The sequence below is a fragment of the Choristoneura fumiferana genome, chromosome 23 (genome assembly GCF_025370935.1).
Source record: "Choristoneura fumiferana chromosome 23, NRCan_CFum_1, whole genome shotgun sequence".
Lineage (NCBI taxonomy): Eukaryota > Metazoa > Arthropoda > Insecta > Lepidoptera > Tortricidae > Choristoneura > Choristoneura fumiferana.
This window is the reverse complement of record NC_133494.1, coordinates 4,733,676-4,749,147: the sequence shown is the minus strand read 5'-3', so window position 1 is coordinate 4,749,147 and position 15,472 is coordinate 4,733,676.

Genomic DNA, 15,472 nt, shown 5'->3' with positions numbered 1-15,472 from the left:
GCAAAATTGACCGTTAAGTTTCAAATGTTAACATAAATGAAGTACTTATAGGTTTTCTATATTTTTATGTCTGTCTACAGTCGAACAAATTCAAATATGACCCATGGTTGAGGTTGAGCCCAGGGTGGAACCTTTTAATAATCAATTTTACTATGATTTCTTTTGGATTTCTTAGACAAAAGTATGAGATGTCAAAATGACATTAGTAGATTAAGTAGATGCAGGTGGTAGGACCTTGTGCAAGGTCCGCCCGGATTGCTACCACCATCTTGCTCGCTAATTCTGCCGTAAAGCAGCAGTGCTTGCGCTGTTGTGTTTCGGCGTGGAGAGTAAGACAGCCGGTGAAATTACTGACATTTGAGGTATCCCATCTTAGGCCTCTAGGTTGGCAACGCATCTGCAATACCCCTGGTGTTGCAGATGTTTATGGGCGGCGGTGATCTCTTACCATCAGGAGCCCCACTTGCTCGTTTGCCATCCAGTAGAATAAATAAATAAAAAAGATAGCACAAAGGTTCCACCCGGGTAGTACTATTATATATTCTGCGCCCGGGTCATGATTTAAATGAGTTACTTTTGTATCAGCGCGGGCTCTTGATCGAGGTAGAGCGAGATGTCTACACCGCTTCTGTGCCTCTCTAAAGAAAGAAAGAATTAATTTTGCTAAAATTCGGCACAACAAGAAAAATAAATTACAACTAAAAAAGAAGAAAACTTTACATAATCTTGTAGGTAGGTACTTACTAAATAGGAAAAGAAATGAAACACTGTGCCGAAGAAGCTAAAAGGGCAATAGGTACAGTCAAGGGCAAAGATATCGACACAGCCAAAGTTGCAAAAATATGTATACACGACTTTATTTACTTAACATTAAGGCCTTGTATACATATTTTTGCAACTTTGGCCGTGTCGATATCTTTGCCCTTGACTGTACTTACTCAGCGTGTTGCCACCGCAAGCCGCAGCGCTGGTTTTCAGTATGACCCTTTAACTTATAAAAAACCCATCATAATTTTATTTTGCACTGGTATTAACTGGAAAATGGCGCCCCTTGCCATCAAGCACCTGGAGCGACCGCTCCACTTGCCACCCCAGGGTCGGCGCTGCAGGGCTACTACGAAACTCGAAACTCGAAGTTCGTGTCGTGCGGTCCCTCTGACATTTATACTGTTTAATACGAGAGCGAGAGGGACGGTACGATACGAACTTCGAGTTTCGAGTTTCGTAGTAGCCCTGCTGTTTCGTATTTATTATATTAGTATAAGTAGATAGCATGGATAACGATAGAATTCTCGAGAGGCCAGTTGATGCTTGCGACAGTCTTTCGTGGGATACTGAGTAACGTTATCTTATCACAGTCCTCTAGATTGTGATGACTTCAATATTCTGTTACAAAATCCTCGCTGTTGTATAGTTTGGCGTAGGACCCAAGTCCACCACCACGTGTGTGTATAGAATGCGCTGTTGTATGTCCATTACTTTGTAACGGATGGTGGAGATCCCGTCCATACGGAACTGCTGCTGGCGTTGCCGTGACGCGGGGTAAGCTAGTTCATGTCTGAAAATTAGAATAACAATAAAACCATTTATTTAGAGCAACATGGCCTGTACAATAAACCGTGAACTCGATAATAATAGTTTTCTCAGAGATACGACCAAGCTAGATCGATTTGTCATCCCCGAAAACCCCTACATACCAAATTTCATCGAAATCGTTGAAGCCGTTTCGGAGATCCCGAAATATATTTATATATATACAAGAATTGCCCGTTTAAAGGTATAGATAGATTAGATGATTTAGGTAAGCGTGTGAAGCAGCTGTTAAAAAGCTAAATGAGTAAAACCGTGATAGAAGTCGTGTAGGTTTGATTGACGGTGAATTAAAACATCGTGAGGAGCCTGCACATGCCTGCGATTCAATGGTGTGTATGAAGTTCTTAAACCACAATAGCTTCGCGTGGGAACTGCGGCTCAAGCCCTTTCATTCTGAGAGGAGACCTGTGTCCTGCAGTGGGGCGTAGGTTGAGTTAATGATTAGGCTTATTGATCCTGATCAGCACACTAGAACCCTTCTGTTTTACTATGCGAATATGACGAGATTCCTCACCCGTTATTATCGAAGTCTGCGTCACTACGCCTTTTAGGTTGATATGGCAACTTGATGTAAACAGCTATTTTCTTGTTATATCTCACTACCCGAAAACCCATCAATCTTATTCTGTAAAAAATATTTAAACATAAATGGTCTCACCTCAAAAACGAAAAATCTCTTAGATCCTAAATTTTTATACGAGTATCAACGCTTATAAATGATTTGATTGAGTATTTTGAGTTAGAATTCGAACGACAGCTTTATACATGGTGATTTGGGAGACGACCTTAGTAATTGATAATGGATCATTCAAAATCATATTATAAGTAAAATTCCCACACTTTTAATTGCAGAGCCAACTTTTTGCTTGTGACAACTCGGAGGTACCACGGGAAAACGGTGGAAAACGGTGTTAAATACTCATCGGTGCGTACCTTTACTGTTGTTAGTGTTGTGTGCTACCCTACATTTGACAGTTGTAATGATGATGAAAACGCGGGTAGTTGTGTGCCGGTGTCAGTTTCGTCGGGTAGTCGCGCGAGCAGAGCGGCGGCGCGCAGTGCGCGTGTTGTAGCAGCCGCTGAGTCGCGTTGCTCCGAAGACGAAGGGCTACGGATTAGCCCGAAACATGTCGAGCTAAACTCGATATAAGACATGAGTTACCCGGGTCATTATATTTAATATGAGTGAGTCTCACGGTAGTTTCAAGTTCAAAACGCTAATCTCATGAATTCTGGTACGATTATGGTAGCCTTAACTACTTACTTAACTAAATCCGGTAGGGAAGAGCCCGTTCCCACTTGTCGGGTGTCAGGTCCATTTCGTGTCAAATGTTAGTCATTTCTATAGAAAATCGTGTCGGTCAAGTGTGAATAGCTTTATATAAAATGTCCAAACGGAACATCCGATTAAAATCCGGGCCTGACATCCGACAAGACTAAGTGGGAACCAGCTCTATGTCATGCCATGCTCACGTCTCCCAAATGACCTGTATGAAATACGTGTGGCGTGGCGTCTAAACATTGCTTACATTATTTAAGGTACATGTTGTCAGTGATAAGATAACAAATTGATAAGTATGGCAAAGGTTTAGTCAAACTAACCCAAAACAATTAATTTGAGTGCTCTGTTAAATATCTAAGACACAAACCTCCAGTATATGTCCGAATCAGCTCCACGGCATCCCCAGAAGGTGTTAGAGTACCCATTGACTTGCAAAAAGTGCCTGTCAGTCATGGCTACGACGCCACCGAACAGTTTGTACTTTGATCTAAAAATAAGGATTTGCCCGATTTAACAATTCCCACTGGCGGCGGAGACGACCGGTTGTTGGGCTCCGAGGCAAAATCTTTTTTAGAGAAGTGGGGCGCCATCTTCTTGAGAGAGTCTGACCGCTCTGGGTCGTTTCTGGTGCAAAAGTTGTTTATCGCGGTTCAACGGGGCAATACGGGCATAGTGCATTGGGCTCCTTTGGTCCTGGTATGACGCGGGTGGTTTATTTGATTGACTGAGTAAGTATTTATCCTTTTATGTATTTATTTATTTGAATTTTTGTAACTTGACATGTTCATACATATTAATAAGGACATACCAGTAGAGTAATCAATCATCGAAAAAATTAGACGAACTATCCTCCTCCGCATCGCAGCACTCTGGGTTGTGTTTGGTTAAGTAGGACAGACATTTCAACAGCTATTAAACCGTTGGTCATTTTCGCAGCATGTCGCTGCATGGACGCTTGTTAGGGGTCGCATATTGGGTGATCATTCGAGGGTTTCAACCGTCTCATCTTTGTGGACACTTTTCTGTAAAATGGCCGAAGATTCTGATACAGTTTTCAGTTACCTGGTAGAAATAAAGGAACTCTAACAAATAATCGAAAACGACATCAAATTCCACAGCCAATTCGTAAAAAATGTGACCAGGAACATGAGACGGTTGAAACGCTTGAATATATTCTATTCGACTCTACGTTAGTTTATAGATACAAAGTACCTAGATACATACTGGTTCGCCTGCCCTTGTACATAGGTGCTCATGTGCCGTGGGTAGGTGGGGCAGGTATAGAGGATGCGCTCGTCCATAGGCAGCAGGTCGACATCATGGAAGATCAAGCAATGCCAGCTGCCGAAGCGAAGGGCTTGGAGGTAGCCCGCGTTTAGCAGGCTGCCTTTGTTCAGGCCATCTGGCCCTGGAAGCGATATAAGTTAGTAGTAGTTTCTGCTTAATAATTTCTGGGTTAGGTATAAGTGTAAATAAGGGACGAAAAGAAGGGCTTTGGCCGGTGTATAGCTTCCACGAGTTCAGTAGAAGGTTAATGCGTTACTCTACTTACTTTAAACTTTACATTAAGATTGGTTTTTTGGGATCTTTTTGTATTTTTTAATTCAATTCTAAATTTTTACTTTCACGTTAATCCCGTAAAACCTAAATTGAAAATACAAACTGAAATATGATGCACAGAAAAACCAGAAAAATAAGACCAGCACTGGGAATCGAACTCAGGTCCTCGGTATTCCGTACCGCGTGGTATAGCACACCACTGCTGGTCAACGGGTACAGACACGAATTTCCTCTATGTACCACATATCTCAGCTTGTTTGTTTCTTATTTAGCCACTTAAGCAGTCTTATTTTTCTAGTTTTTCTGTGCATCTATATTTCAGTTTGTATTTTCAATTTAAACTTTACAGTCAAGGTCACTGAATCGTGTATCATGGCGAGGTAGAATCTGTACACTGTCTCACATAATCTATTTTACGATGATTCTTTTGCCGATATGGAATGTCAACATGACCAGGCCAGAATGGAAACTCTGTGGTGTACTTTTGTTTATATGGTAATCTAAAATTGTAGAGCCGAGTTTAGACTTGCAAGGAAAATCGTGCAAGTTGCATTACTCTTACATTGCGAGGCCGTAAGACCAACGAATTTGTAAGTGGTAAATTGCACGATTTTTCTTGCAAGTCTAAACTCGGCTTAAGGTAACTAATGCCGTGCCGTCCCCGGTTTTAAGAAGAAATGGAGATGGTACGTCTACTCTACCTACACCATTTTATTATTTTCCTAAGGAAGTTGTCATGAAGGTTTAAATACTTGTCACTAACTAAATAGGTATTTACTACAACAGCTGCAACTACACTTACAATTACGAAGGGTAAGAAAATAAAGAATTCGTTTACTTACCAGTTTGTTCAATAACAAATATCCGATATTCAATCTTCTGTCTCATTAGGAATGGATGGATGTTGAATAGGAAAACATTAAGAGTTTTTTCGTTATCTCTGGAAAAAAGAAAAAATAATCTAACAAACTCAGGGGCCCACTTTGGCATTTTTCGTTTTTGCGCACATAATTACTTCCATGGATGTAATAACTTTTTCTAATACTTCATAAAAACGTTAATCATATGATGAGTTAACGATGATGGATTAACAAAATTAAATGATTTATGATTAAAAAAAATACAAAATTAAGCGGTTAAACTCATGAATAACAACTTCCTATGTAACCTATGAAAAGGATCTTCCAAAATGATCGATACTATATTAACTAGTCGGACCGTGAGTTCAACCGTATAATTTTGTATTTTTTTCAAATATGTCTCCGAATAACCACTTCTTACTAAACTTCATAACTTATTATGATTGAAAAATATGATCGAGGTAAGGACCCTTGATTAAGGTAAGTACTTATAGTGCGCCATCAAAATTTTATTTTGCACTTAAAACTGAAAAGTAACGCCTCTTGCCATCTGACGCTTAGAGCGACTGACCTCTTGCTCTACCCACCAGAAAAATCGTGCTAGTTGCATTACATAGCGGCGCTCGATTGACCACTTCTTACTCGTTCGCTTTACGGCCTCTCAATGTATTGCAAATTGCACGATTTTTCTTGCAGGTCTAAACTGGGGTTAAAATTCAATGCTAGTTGCGGTCCTGCTACATACCTATAAGGCACAATGATGGCAACCTTATGACGTGATTGGCAATCGGAAGGAATGTGATGGCCTCCCAATCTGACGGTCGGATAATGATCGCGCGTCATCTTCACTTTTGTTTCAGTGTTGTTCCATTCCAGCCTGCCTGGTAACAAAGAGACACAAGGGCGTACCTGTAAAGTACCTAATATTAACTGCCTACCCGTACACTACGCATTGAGAACTTAGTCCATTAGAACTAATGCACCGCACCGTCAACTATTTTGATTAACAGAACTCTGGCGTTACTTTGCAAATGCATATCAATTAACGACCTTTTACCGCGCTATTCCACTACTATACATGCAAGACAGCTACGTCAGTGCGACGTATTACATTTATTTTATGCAGATACCCGTCATCCTCCAATTCCAAGTGAATCAACATTGTCACATAAACTAAATTGTCACAGATACCACACAAATGCTAACGCATTTCAAAACCTTTGTCATTCAAAATTATAACATTACCACAAAGTGTCACAAATATGTAATTTTACCGATTGGTTCCTTCTTCGCCGGATTCCAAGTTTTTCGGATTCCAAAATCGTTGGATTCCAAGCTGGTCGGATTCTAAGTTCGTCGGACTCCAAGTTCGTCGGATTCCAAACTCGTCGGATTCCAAGTTCGTCGGACTCCAAACTTATTACATAGACAATTTAATTTGAGTTTTTTTTATTTATTCTTAAAAAGTATAATATATTTAAAAAAACTCGTTTCTCGCTCGCTTTGCTCGCGTGCTTTTGGTTCGCAGTTCTACCTAACACTCCTCCTCGCTTCGCTTGTCGTCGTACCTAACGGTAGCATGCCTTAAGTTAGAATAGGTAGGTTGCTATATACTCAATTTAATAATTTGATTACCACGAATCTGACGTGTTTGGAATCCGACCAGCTTGGAATCCCGGCGAAGAAGGAGCCAACGATTTTACCCGACTTCGTGGACACATCTTAAGGCTTCTAACGCACTTCCGTTCACGAGATGTCGGGAAATTTAGTTGGCGTCTCTGCCATGGTGATCCAGGGCCGGATCTTTTTCGACCAGAGTCTAAGCATAGCCGTGCAGCAGAGAAATGCCGCAAGCATGCTAGGCAAGCAAGTTGCATCGGGTAGGGGAAATACAGAGTTGTAAATAGCTACTTCTCCTTAGCGCAAAACACACACGACGGCAGCGGGTCGGAGAGCGGCGGGCCTATTAAAATTACGTGACTATATATCAGTGGCGTGGCGTCAGAGGGCAAGCCGGTGATTATAGATAGGGTTCTGTAGACACCGATGCCGAGCGCGGGCGGGTCGTGCGCGGGTGATACGGAGTGATGTTCATATACAGCCACGTAAATGAGGGTTTTCAATGAGGCGAAATATCGATAGATGGCGTTTGTTTCTTGAGGTTCGTTTGACGTTTGCTTGCGATTGGCTCATTTACTTATTTAACCAATAACGAGCAAACGTCAAACGGACGTCACGATACTAACGCCATCTAGCGATATTTGGCCTCTGTGAAAACCCGCACATTGGCCCACCACTCTCCCGACCCGACCCACTCCCGACCCACTGCCGTTCACTGTGTGTTTGCGCTTTATTGTTCACATTGCAGCGAAAAATAGTTGATAATTGAACCCACTCACGTACCTACCTACAAAGGGTCACTTTTGGCATATAAAAAAGGAGGGGTAGATACGGTTTTAAATTTTACAGTATAAGGTTATTTATAATTACTCAATTGCAGTGATAGACTTCTGCTGCTTCTGCTGGCAACAGCTATTTTTCCACACAAAATGATGCGGTATTTTTGCTCGTCTATGTCTATATAATTACTTACCACGTCCATCCATATCTATGTAGCATGGCTGCTTAGTATCCGAATCTCTATAGAAATCTGAAACTATTTCACATATGTTAACGAAAGAGAGTGTTGGAGAGTTTCATTACCTATGTAGTATGTTGGTTGGTAGCAATGTTGGTAGTGACAGATGAAGTTCGGGTCGTTTTTAGGGGAGGAATAGATGACCCCTTGGTATATCAGTCAAGTCAGTCAGTTTTTCTTAAAATATATGTTGGTACAGATATCAAAAACCTATCCCAAATACGTATGCAAGATATCATTAAATTAAAATATTAATTTACAGGTGATATAGTAACTTCTCCAGATTGAATCTTACCTCTGAGTACTTTTGGTGGTGGCTTAGAAATTGCTTGAATATCACACCCGTTCGCCCCACAAGGCAGCTCAGCTGTAAAGAGAAACTTTCAATAAGGTAAACGTCTGAGTGCTCAAGACAAGACATTAATGCCCATTGACACTTTTATTACTAACGTGAGGAGAGCCTACAATTCTGAGATCTCTATATCCTGGCAAATACTGGGAACCGATGTCCAAAGCAAGAGTGTCGGAAATTGTATTTATTTATGCATCCGAGTTGAGAAACTTCGATAGCGCGATGCAGGATCTTGGAGTTTGCTTACTAGTTCCTTACTAGATGGCGCTTAGGAGGTCGCTACATCGGCCCCCTTTTTAACCGACTTCAAAAAAGGAGGAGGTTATCCATGTGGTTGTATTTTGTTACCTTAGAACTTCGTCATTTATAAACCGATTTGAAAATGTTTTTTTTGCGTTCGTGCTTTCAGTGCTTTCAAATAGATCCCATAAGCACCAAATCAGGATCTGAAGATTGAATCCTAAGGAAATCGAGGGAACTCTTCAAATGTTGTAGGGACACCTATGGTAATTTTGATATATTAAGTAGTAACTTGTGCATTTGCTTTTGAAAATCATCATTTGGTGAAGTGGAACCGATGATGAAGACCACAGTTGACCATCGGAGTTATTACTCAATAACAAGTATTTCACGGGTTGAATTTCAATTACTTTAACACAGTTGCTAAGCAATTTATGCTCCTCGTAATGGATATGGTGAAATGGAATGGGTGGTGAAGCACCAGGACTCCACAATAATGAAAGTCTCTGCATCGGAAAAAGCAATCTATTGTAAAAGGTGACGAGCAGTTGACATTAAACTATTGTATCTTAGATTATTTACACTAAAAAGAGTGAAAAAAAAATTATAACAAAAAATTGAACCGACTACAAAAAAACCATGAAAATAATTTTCTACCAGTCTGAAGTCGGTGCCTCAGCACGAGCCAGCAGGAGTGATTGAAGCCCAATATGTAGTGCGTAGGTGAGGTAGGCGACTATTTAGGTCCACTCCACACTCCTGCTGGCTCGTGCTGAGGCACCCACTTCAGACTGGTAGTAAATTCTTTTCATGGTTTTTTGTAGTCGGTTCAATTTTTTGTTATAATTTAGACTGGAGGTTGGTGCGAAGTAGGATGCAGTTTGTAGGTATACCTACGTCATGTGAGCGCTTGCAAGTACCAATTGGATCTGCATCGTTATCGTTAAAATTCCAACGTCTGTTGAATGTGAAAATATCCGAATTAATGCAGCCGTTCATATATTCAAAAATTGAATAACTACTAGTATTCAAGAGACCTCAGGGACTGGACAGGGATGATACTTACTTGAAGGAGTTTTAGGTGTTGGTACAGTTCTTTCTTTCTTGACAACAACCGTAGTATCTTCACTCCGAACCATTTCATCTGCTTTCTCTAGCTTGCTTAGGGCAAGGTAGTTGTTCCCGATTCGGCAATAGTACACGTAGTACAGGAGTACCAGAACTATGATCAAGAGGAGCCATGGGCTGCGTCGCTCGCGGGGGGGAGGGACGTCCAGACAATCGTGGAGGGTGCTAGCGGATCGACGGTGCCCTAAAATTCACCGTTATTAAGTAACCCTTTGACAATGTCTAGGTTAAGAGTATTATTGTTGTCTAATTTGTAACGAAAAATATAACCAATCACCGAAGATTGGATAATGTGCCTATAAATGTAAATTATGGGCCCATGGGCCATGGGCCAGAAGTGTATGAATGGGGAAAGTACTTCGAAGGGGTTTTTATGTGTTTTTGCGCTAGTTATAACTATACACTCATACTATATAGAGTGTCCGAAATTACCCCACTCAGTATCCGTAATTACTCTACGTTTTGTGGGGTAATAGCGCCCACCCGAAGTTTTTTTTTCTTTATTATAACTTGAATATATTTTAAAAATATGACTGTTGATTATAAAAAACATATAGTTGATTTCTTTAACTAAAGGCTGATTAATAATTACTTTTAATAACTTTATTTACTTTTGTTTTATTTCAACTTTTCCTTAGGTGTTCGCAGTTACCCCCCTCTCCCCTAAACGCGCCTACCATTAAAAGATCGTAAAGTATCATAAGCACTAATAACGACATCTTACGAGTACAACCACGCACCTAAGACCTGACCTAAAACCTGTAAGATATTATGTCATTAGTAGTCCAATATCATACTTTTTGATATTTTAATGGTAGCCGCGCTTACCCCCTGCGGCGCGCTTGCCCCCACCTTAACAACTTAGCTAATAGTATTAGCGATTTTGTATTCAAATTCACTAATACTATTTGCGTGTAATTTGTTATGCAATTGGGTCCAACAGTAAGACACAATTATAGGGTAAATAAGTATAACCTAACCAACAAAAAGTTGGACTACCCCCAACTTTGTCACTTCAAAGTTCAATATCTCAAAAACGGCTGAACGTATTTTGATGAAACATGTCCAAGAACCATCGCTAGAAAATCGGCTTTCAAATAAAAAAACACATTCATATTGGTTCACCCGTTTAGGAGCTACGATGCCACAGACAGACAGACACATAGCGGTCAAACTTATAACACCCCTCTTTTTGCGTCGGTGGTTAAAAATAATAATAATTAAGTTATCTTGTCAATCTCTATTTCGTATTCGTACTTACTTAATTTCGCTGGCTTGTCCAATACTGCCAAATTTCTTTTAATTTGTATAACACCCATTTTATTTATTCTACTAATACTTTTAATGATACGTCTGTGGGTTCTAAAGAATATGTAATTTATGAAAGGAGGATTCTTTCTGCTTGCTTTTGGTAATAAATGGAAGGATGTTGTGGGCGCGAGGGAATTAACAACAATGCAAGCATTGTTTTGGCATCTCTTTCGGAACTAATGTAGAGTTTGCAGAAAACGAACAATATGTGATATTTATTATGTACTTATGTGCATTCGCTCTCAGGGCTGTTGTCGTAGGCAAAGTTTGTGTATACTAACTCCGAGGAGTAGTATCGGAAGAAATAGCTAACTCAACTCCCCTGATGGTAAGAGATCACCACCGCCCATAAACATCTGCAACACCAGGGGTATCGCAGATGCGTTGCCAATCTAGAGGCCTAAGATGGGATACCTCAAGTGCCAGTAATTACACCAGCGGCGTGTGTTTCGGCGTGTAGAGTAAGACAGCCTACTCTACACGCCGAAACACAACAGTGCAAGCAAGATGGGATGGTGGTGCTTTAGAATTAATCAATTTTTAATGATTCACGGTTATTTACACTCAAGATATTTTGCTACGCGATATGTATGCATGCAGGCCCTTCTTCCCCACTGGGCACACTGGGCACGTGCCCAGGGCCCCGCGATGGATTGGAGCCCCTACTCCCTACTCCATTACCAAACTTCAGGTGGTAGTACCTTGTGCAAGGTCCGCCCGGATTGCTACCACCATCTTGCTCGCTAATCCTGCCATGAAATAGCAGTGCTTGCACTCTTGTGTTTCGGCGTGGAGAGTAAGACAGCCGGAAAAATTACTGGCACTTGAGTTATCCCATCGTAGGCCTCTAGGTTGACAACGCATCTGCAATCCCCCTGGTGTTGCAGGTGTCTATGGGCTGTGGTAATCTCTTACCATCAGGAGACCCACTTGTTCGTTTTCCATCCAGTCAAATAAAAAAAAACTATAACCGATAGCAACTCCACTCTCGCCTGAAAATCAGACTTATAGAATGCAGCATGTTGTGTCCAGGGCCTCTAATAGGTGAAAAACGGCCCTGTATGTATGTTTTGTTTTGTATTTTCTCGCCAGAGTTTATGGGCAACCGGTGTATAATGCAAGTCCCGAGTTGTCGTTCATCGTGGCGTTCTAAGGGGGACACTTTAAGATTGTTTTTTGGAGTCTTTTTGTATTTTTTATTTCAACTCCAAATTTTGTTACGTGTTGTTTTGTTGTGTGTTTGGTGTTTTGTTACTTTTTTTTTGGGCTCTATTCCCAGCGCTGGTCTCTTTTTCTGGTTGTATTTTCGATGGGGAGGACTTTGTTCAAGAGTGGACTTCTTCCAGCTGATGATGATGATATTTATTACGGGATATAGACTCATGGTCTCACGCGCTCTTAAATTTTTAGTCTACTCGTCTACTCGTGATCATGTTGCATGCTTACATGCAACTTGCGTCGCAATATCGGGAGCCCATTAAAGGCAATCACACTCTACGACGTTTAATGAAATTAATTTGCTTAAATGTTTTTTTTTAATTAATAATAATATGCAAACTACCTACATTGCTGGCTGTACTCAGATTTATGAATGCAATTTGCCGTAATCCTACCATATACTAATATTAGACCAAAGTGAAAGTTTGGATATTTATGTTTTTGTTACTCTATCACGCAAAAGCGCACGGATTTAGATACAATTTGTTGTATAAATTTGAAATTGGGTATTCAGCTCTTATATCACAACGAATAAGAAAAAATGACAGAAAAACTTATTTTTTATGTCTGTCTGTCTGTCTATCTATGTAAGTATAACCTAACCACCTGAAATTCCATCCTGCATACGTTTCGCTTAGAAGAGATACTTTTTATCATGCATTGTTCTGGCAGCATGGCGTAAGCGGAATACGCGCGAAGTCGGGGGCAGCAGCTAGTCAATACCAAATCTATTGCCAAATATGTAAAATGAAAGGCTATACTTTACTATAATATTAATTATAATCAGTGCTAGACCACGCAGAAATTCAGATTGGCGCGCTGGGAATGCAATCTCCGACGCGTACTGATTGCATCGCGAATATTAATATAAACCCTAGGATGAATTAATAAAAGTAATTATGTTCGCATATAATATTAATAATGTTGGGATCCTGTGGCTAATGAGGGTAAATGTAACTTTTGTAGATTAAGTACGGTCATGTGTGTATGGCAGTCTGCTACCGAGTAATAAGCGTGTAGCCCGCGCGTGGAGACAACAGCTCCAGGCTGCTCGTGCTGCAGCACGCAGGAAGCCTGTGCAGTGGGACGTTTGAAGGCACGAGATGATGACTTCGCAAAGAGACATTATTTTATTTCATCTAACACGGAACTTTGTGGCAAAAGGGAATAAATAGGAGCTGGTTTTAGAAGCATTTATTGGTTGTCTCGTATCGATCGATCGCTATATTCATTTTGCTTTCATTCCACGTAGCAGCTGGCGGGGTGCAGCTGCGTGCCATAAAAGTATAATATTGTTCTCGTAGTTCGTAGCAGTCGTAGCCGCGTAGCACTAGCTACGTTGCGTGCTATGGTCTGCATTTTGAAGCGAGACGTAGAAGACCTCATACATTTTAACCATTGTACTCAGGTCGAGCATTTCTAGAACAAATTGCCGGTTTCATTTTCAACTCCGATTTTATTTAAATTCCATGCATTCTTTCTTTTTAATGCTAATTTTATGCTTCCTTTTTAATACCCAAGACGTTCATGTAGCCATCCGAGCAGCTACGGCGAGAACGGATAGACACGTCGAGGGGAAAATGCGTTTAATTCTCGAGTTTTACACTGCTTTTCACTTAGATTGCGAGGAAATGAAATAGCAACAGTGTATAAAATTGCTCACTTTCCATGTAACTTTTTTTTCATGCATTATTATATAATTATATTCTTTTAGTTTTATTGTTTTATTTTGATTGATTTAATTGATAGTTTTTTATAAATTAAAAATTATTTTAAAAAATATGCAGAATTTTTTTGCTGTTGACACCTGATTACCTTGGTCTTGTCTTAGACGAAGATTTTACTTTATGCACTAGAGCAATAATAGTTATTTTATGTCGCCTAGATCCAGCATAAAACACGAACTTTACGAGCATGAGAAAAGAAAAGAAATTAATCACCAGCCTCGCGACAAGGCCAGCTGGGCGTCTGACTAAACCCTTAAATGTGTTCTCAAATGCGGATGTTATCTGTCCAATGGTAAACAAATAGAGAGGGAAGACTACGAGCCCGTCTCTCAAGCCTCGGGCTATCTTTTCAACCTCGTCGGAAGCTTTTTAAAGTTAGGTAATAATTTTTATCTGTAGCGAGTCAATGAACTCAAAAATAACGACAATGTTTGAAAAGGTATCAGATTCGCATGGCGTGCCGTGAACCCGTGCGATTGAACGGAGGCCCTGGACCTCACTAATTATAAACCGCGAAAGTTTGCATATTATGTGCAGAAGTTTGTTAGTCTTTCACGCAAAAAAATTGAATGGATTTAAACTTTAAATTACAAAAATATGGCTCATTTACATCGGAATAACACATATGCTACTTTTTATCTCGATATTCCCACGAACAGAAAATACTAGTTGTTTTCTGTTCTGTGCAATAATATTATATCTATTTCATTTATTTGGATTTCAATACATTTCAAATCCTTAAGTTGCCAATAACTGTATCCTACTACACGTAAGTATAGATTCCGTGCCACCCTAATGGCTAGGAATAAACATCTTACAGAATTACGTTTCCATTCATTAACAAATTGTAACAAAACCCATCGACAAAGATAACATTTGCAAATAACGGTATATTTGTTTCAAGTGGAAATGATAGCAGTTAAAATGGACCATTTTAACCTGTAAGCCTGTACTTTAGAATCTTTAACACTCAGATGTCAGGTTAAGTTGGTTATTTGCACAGTTTAATAATAACAGTTCTGAATTTCAGATTCGAGCAATTCGGCTAATCACCGTAATTTATTGAGACTTAGGAACCAGAGGTCTTCGCACTCGCGCAATGAATTGGGGGAATCGCCCAAATGATCACGTCGAGGTTATTTGGATCAGTTATTTATGGCTTTGATAATCTTATTCTATTTCAGGTATTAATGACATTGTAAAGGTATGAATCGTTTGAGTTATTGATTGCGCTTCGCTTACGATGTAAACGCCAATATTTTATTATGGAACGTGATCTATAAAACCTATATAAACCCTACCATTAGGAAATTAAACGCTATCGTAAAAAAATCGGATTCGTTTAATTTCTGATTCGTTAAAATTGTCTTGAACTGTTTTCACGTCGTAAAATTCCTCTTCGTCCATCAAGAACCGTCGACGGAGTACCGCATAACGGAGCTCCTATGACTTGGCGGTTTACAGTTACTTTACCTACCTAGTGCCACGAATGTCCACATTTTTTGAGGACCAAGCGAATATGAATGTCGAACCCCTACAGTATAGGTAACTCTGAGAAATTTA